General features: G+C 46.5%; 1 long non-coding RNA gene across 1 annotated transcript in view; it reads left to right on the forward strand.

Annotated features, from left to right (window-relative positions):
- The window catches only part of LOC116943824 (uncharacterized), a 67348-nt gene extending 62048 nt beyond the window's left edge, over nucleotides 1-5300 (forward strand). The window contains exon 3 of the long non-coding RNA XR_004403002.2: nucleotides 3715-5300. This is a non-coding gene — a long non-coding RNA (uncharacterized LOC116943824). The remainder of the gene's footprint in view (nucleotides 1-3714) is intronic.
- Nucleotides 5301-6000: the final 700 nt, after the last annotated feature.

Here is a 6000-nt window from a genome sequence, read left to right on the forward strand (position 1 = left end):
ACGTATATGTGTATGTATGTTGAACTTTTTTCGCACCGTATATAGCCAACCATGCTAATAAGCTACAGTGAGGGAAATAAGTATTTGATCCCCTGCTGATTTTGTACGTTTTCCCACTGACAAAGAAATTATCAGTGTATAATTTTAATGGTAGGTTTATTTGAACAGTGAGAGACAGAATAACAACAAAAAAATCCCGAAAAACGCATGTCAAAAATGTTATAAATTGATTTGCATTTTAATGAGGGAAATAAGCATTTGACCCCCTCTAAAATCAGAAAGATTTCTGGCTCCCAGGTGTCTTTTATACAGGTAACGAGCTGAGATTAGGAGCACACTCTTAAAGGGAGTGCTCCTAATCTCAGCTTGTTACTTGTATAAAAGACACCTGTCCACAGAAGCAATCAATCAGATTCAAAACTTTCCACCATGGCCAAGACCATAGAGCTCTCCAAGGATGTCAGGGACAAGATTGTAGACCTACACAAGGCTGGAATAGGCTACAAGACCATTGCCAAGCAGCTTGGTGAGAAGGTGATGACAGTTGGTGCGATTATTCGCAAATGGAAGAAACACAAAAGAACTGTCAATCTCCCTCAGCCTGGGGCTCCATACAAGATCTCACCTCGTGGAGTTGCAATGATCATGAGAACGGTGAGGAATCAGCCCAGAACTACACGGGAGGATCTTGTCAATGATCTCAAGGCAGCTGGGACCATAGTCAAAAAGAAAACAATTGGTAACACACTACGCCGTGAAGGACTGAAATCCTGCAGCGCTCGCAAGGTCCCCCTGCTCAAGAAAGCACATATGCATGCTCGTCTGAAGTTTGCCAATGAACATCTGAATGATTCAGAGGACAAATGGGTGAAAGTGTTGTGGTCGCCGTGTTTGGAGGAGGAGGAATGCTGCCTATGACCCCAAGAACACCATCCCCACCGTCAAACATGGAGGTGGAAACATTATGCTTTGGGGGTGTTTTTCTGCTAAGGGGACAGGACAACTTCACCGCATCAAAGGGACGATGGACGAGGTCATGTACCGTCAAATCTTGGGTGAGAACCTCCTTCCCTCAGCCAGGGCATTGAAAATGGGTTGTGGATGGGTATTCCAGCATGACATTGACCCAAAATACACGGCCAAGGCAACAAAGGAGTGGCTCAAGAAGAAGCACATTAAGGTCCTGGAGTGGCCTAGCCAGTCTCCAGATCTTAACCCCATAGAAAATCTGTGGAGGGAGCTGAAGGTTCGAGTTTCCAAACGTCAGCCTCGAAACCTTAATGACTTGGAGAAGATCTGCAAAGAGGAGTGGGACAAAATCTCCTGAGATGTGTGCAAACCTGGTGGCAAACTACAAGAAACGTCTGACCTGTGACTGCCAACAAGGGTTTTGCCACCAAGCACTAAGTCATGTTTTGCAGAGGGGTCAAATACTTATTTCCCTCGTTAAAATGCCAATCAATTTATAACATTTTTGACATGCGTTTTTCTGGATTTTTGTTGTTATTCTGTCTCTCACTGTTCAAATAACCCTACCATTAAAATTATAGACTGATCACTTATTTGTCAGTGGGCAAACGTACAAAATCAGCAGGGGATCAAATACTTTTTTCCCTCACTGTACTTCGTTGAGCTATCATTTGCGGCCAGGTCATTTTTGCAAAAGAGCTATATAGCTCAGTGGGCCTCATCTGGTAAAATAAAAAAAAACTAGTTTAAATAGTTTAAACATAAACAAATAACAAGGAGCAAGTTCATTAACCCCCTCCCCACCCCAACTACTGGGGTGGGTTAAAGTGTGAGTGTTTCCACCACTTCCAAGACGTCTAGGGTAGGCTCTCTCGAGCTCCCTCTCGTGGGGACACTTTCGTTAGCAGTAGCCTGAGCAAGATATTGCGGGGCTGCACCTCCCCTGCCTTTTGCTTTTTCTACCATGAGATCGTAGTTCCTCACACAAGTCAGTCTAACGTCGTCACGTGGCAGTGTGTTGGTGAAGAAACCAAAACTAAACTTGTTATTTTACCAGGTGAGGTTGACTGAGCTATATAGCTCTTTTTTTCAGAAGTGACCTGGCCACAAAGGAAAGCTCAACGAAGTGGCTCATCTCGTGGAGATGTGTAGCAAGCCACAATCTCTAAACCAGGGGTCGGCATCCTTCCAAATAAGAACAGCCATTTAAAAAAAAAATGACCAAAGTATTTCGAGATGCTAAAATTAGAACTCAGTGAGAATGCAGCGCCAATGCGTTGTGTTAGCAGGTTTTATTTTTTTTCTTGAGATTTAAAGTGGCTGTGCGCCTGCATTCATGCAAATAAATTTTACAGCATCACACAACAAACCTTCCACCAACTATTGACACAGAACGGGCCATGTTCCTCCTCTTCACCAAGGAAGCCTCTAGAATCGACGAATCTTTGCCCGCGCCTGCACTGTCTCGTGAGAGTTAGACAATTCAAAATGTCCATGAAAAAACTATGACCACGCGCACTCGTGCGCAGCTTAATCTTCCCCGTGGGCAGCATTGGGTGCTCTAAATCACATCGCAAGGGAGAGAGCAATGTGCACGAGTGTCTTACGCACCATTTCCATCCAACTCGTGCCATTCAGACTTAAGCTGTGAATAAAGCGCGATTGTACAATCCCGTAAATGCTTGGGTAAAAAAATAATTAAAAAAACACCTTACTCTTTCCCCCACCCAAAAGGCAATAATTTGGAACAGGTGCAGGTTTTATCCGGACAGTTAAACCCAGAGAATTGCAGGAAAAAAACGCATTACCCCAACTGTTGGCTTGATTGATAGAAGCACATTGAAGGGGTGTGGGGTGGAGGCCATCGGAAACCACAGTGTGCTTTGTTTTTGGGGAGTAGAGAAGTAACCTAATAATCTGCAGCCCTTTGTCAATGCACCGGTGCCTAAAAGGGTCCTCGGCCACTCTGCGCCGCTCGCGAGAGTTGACTGTCCACACGTCCCCACGCAGCGCGTGGCTGCTGGCCGTGGTCGGGAATCGATCGTCGGGTTGACAGCGCGGTGCGCTAATCGCTGCGCCACCACTCCACACCCCCCCCGCCCCCCGCGGGAAAAGTAAGCGGGGTTAATTTCGCCGATGAACGAGGTCACATCCCCATAATCGGGATTCCGCCGAGATGACCTCATGATCCTCTGCTCCCTATTGCACAATCCGTGATGCTTGCAATTATTGCACCGTTAAAAGTGTAACGCATTTTCTTTGGTTCTTTCGGTAAAGTCATGTAGAATGAGAATAAAATAATAAAATAAAATAAGACAATACAAATTCTCACAACGTTTCGGCCACAACGCAGAACTGTCGGGACGACAGAGCTTCAATGAACGCTGCTAAGATTCGTAGTGATACAGATGTGGGGAGCGGTGGCGCAGTGGTTAGCACACTTGGGGAGCTGCTCTCCATTCCCATACCAAACCGGTCCTGCGCCCCCCCCTCTTCACCAACCCACATTAACAAGCACGGTCAAGTCTGGTCAAACAACCCCCATGAGTGACACCATGTGAAGGAGGCCTTCACCCAGCAGCTTGGAATTGACCAACAGCTCTAATCTTGTATTTGTACTAATCTTGTATTTGTACTAATCTAATTAAAAACCTGTATTGGTCTTCGTCAAAGACAACATGTCCCAGTATCGCAATGGGGTCAGCTGCTCAAAATGTGTGTTCTCCGTGTGCTTCTATTCTCCAGCTCATCTGGAGTCAACATCCTCGGTCCACTCAACATCCTCCGCAGTCTCTCCTCTAGACACCATTTGTCCTGCACAAGTCACATCTCTGGATCCCCACCAACCTATGGGCCTCTTTGTGAGTACATAAACTAAACTATTTATTTTACTCTTTGGTTATTTCTGTGAAGTCACGTGACTTTACTGAAATAACCAATGTCACGAAAGCGCCAAATCTATATTTGATTTTATTTTACCAAGCAAGGCCCACTGAGCTACGTAGCTCTCTTTCAGAAGCGATCTGGCCACAAATGATTGCTCAACGTAGTGGCTTATCATGTGGACATTTATAGCAGCCACATACTCTCAAACACATTTTTCTAAACGTGGAAGTTAAAAACCGGAGGGCCCGGAAAAAATTCCATGCGAGAGACATGAAAACTCCAAATATATAGGCTTCAAGGTCCGGGAATGAACCCACAGCTTCCTGCATACCAGGTGAGGGAGTTAACATCTCTTTGTGAGCACATGCATCCGTGTGATTTTATGGGTCTCGATATATATAGCGTATATGGGTCTCAGTGCGAGTCTGTATGAGTCTACGGGTCTCTAGTTTGACTATGTATGGGTCTCTGTGTGAGTCTATGAGTCTCTGTGTGAGTCTATGGGTCTCTGTGTGAGTCTATGGATCTCTGTGTGAGTCTATGGGTCTCTGTGTGAGTCTATGGGTCTCTGTGTGAGTCTATAGGTTTCTGGTTTGACGATGGTTCTCTGTATGAGTCTATGGGTCTCTGTGTGAGTCTATGGGTCTCTGTGTGAGTCTATGGGTCTCTGTGTGAGTCTATGTGTCTACAGTTTGACTACGGGTCTCTAGTTTGACTATAGGTTTCGATGTAAGTCTATGGCTCTCTATGTAAGTCTATAGGTTTCTGGTTTGACGATGGTTCTCTGTGTGAGTCTATGGGTCTCTGTGTGAGTCTATGGGTCTCTGTGTGAGTCTATGGATCTCTGTGTGAGTCTATGGGTCTCTGTGTGAGTCTATAGGTCTCTGTGTGAGTTTATGGATCTCTGTGTGAGTCTGTGGGTCTCTGTGTGAGTCTATGGATCTCTGTGTGAGTCTATGGGTCTCTGTATGAGTCTATGGGTCTCTATGTGAGTCTATGGATCTCTGTGTGAGTCTATGGGTCTCTGTGTGAGTCTATGGGTCTCTGTGTGAGTCTATAGGTCTCTTAATCTCCACGGCCCTTCTCATTGCATCTTCTTTGTCTGTTAGCACATGCACAAACCATCTAATTCGAGACTGCTTGACCTCAAGGCTACGAATAATCACCGCTTACGCTCGAACTTATTCCTTCTTATTTCACGCAGAGAGATGCCTAACATCCATCTCGCCATTCTCATCTCTGCCCATTCAAGCGTTCTGCCTTATTCTCACACAGTGGCCCACGTCCTTTGCAGTCTGCGCCCGTACAACTACACTGCTTGTTACAGTATCACTGTCATCTCCATCCAGTTTCACCGGCGCACCCAAATATCTGCATGAATGAGATGGCATTGGCTGGAGGGGCCTAGGCTACATGATGTCTCGTGGTGTAAGAACTCAAACGGGGGCCCCCCAGTTTGAGTCCGTGGACTCATGTGTTGGGGGGGGGGGGGGTGCGGGGTGCGTCGAGATTGAGTCACGACCAAAATCCTCACCCAACGTGATGGGCCGCGGCGTGCATGCACCACGACACGGAAATTCAAGAAGGGGAACGCACAAGCCTGCTTCTGATTGGGTGCCTTTAACGGGGCCTGAAAGGGGATTGGTTGGGGGCAGGGAACTGAAGGGGCTTGGAGGTAGAAAGATAAACGTGTAAAAGGGCGGAAAACGGAGGGATGATTGCCAGGGGTTGGAACGGTTGGGACTCCGTTGGGAAAGGTGGAAGGCGACGATTGGCTGGGTGGAAAGCGGAAGGTCGAGGAACTTTCATGGAAAGGGGCTTGAGGGGGATATGTAAAGGGGGGAAGCGAGGGAGTTCGGGACGCTTGGAGTGACGGGAATCCTTGAACAAGACCAGTGTTCTCGTGCTGGAAGAAATAAAGACTCCTATATTGATGACTACTGTGTCAGCTGTCAATATGTATTCAGCGATTGCACGTGGGCAAGACAAATTACGATATGTTCCAAAGAAACTTAAATTGTCTGTAGAGGCGTTCAGTGACTTGTGAAACGGCAATGGGTGACTCTACATTAATTTCCCTTTTTACGTCAAGGCTCAATCCGATCATTCACCACTCGAACCGTGAACAAAACCAAGCCGGCTCGG

Source organism: Petromyzon marinus, chromosome 19 (genome assembly GCF_048934315.1).
Source record: "Petromyzon marinus isolate PM22_M1 ecotype Great Lakes invasive population chromosome 19, UKy_Petmar_22M1.pri1.0, whole genome shotgun sequence".
Lineage (NCBI taxonomy): Eukaryota > Metazoa > Chordata > Hyperoartia > Petromyzontiformes > Petromyzontidae > Petromyzon > Petromyzon marinus.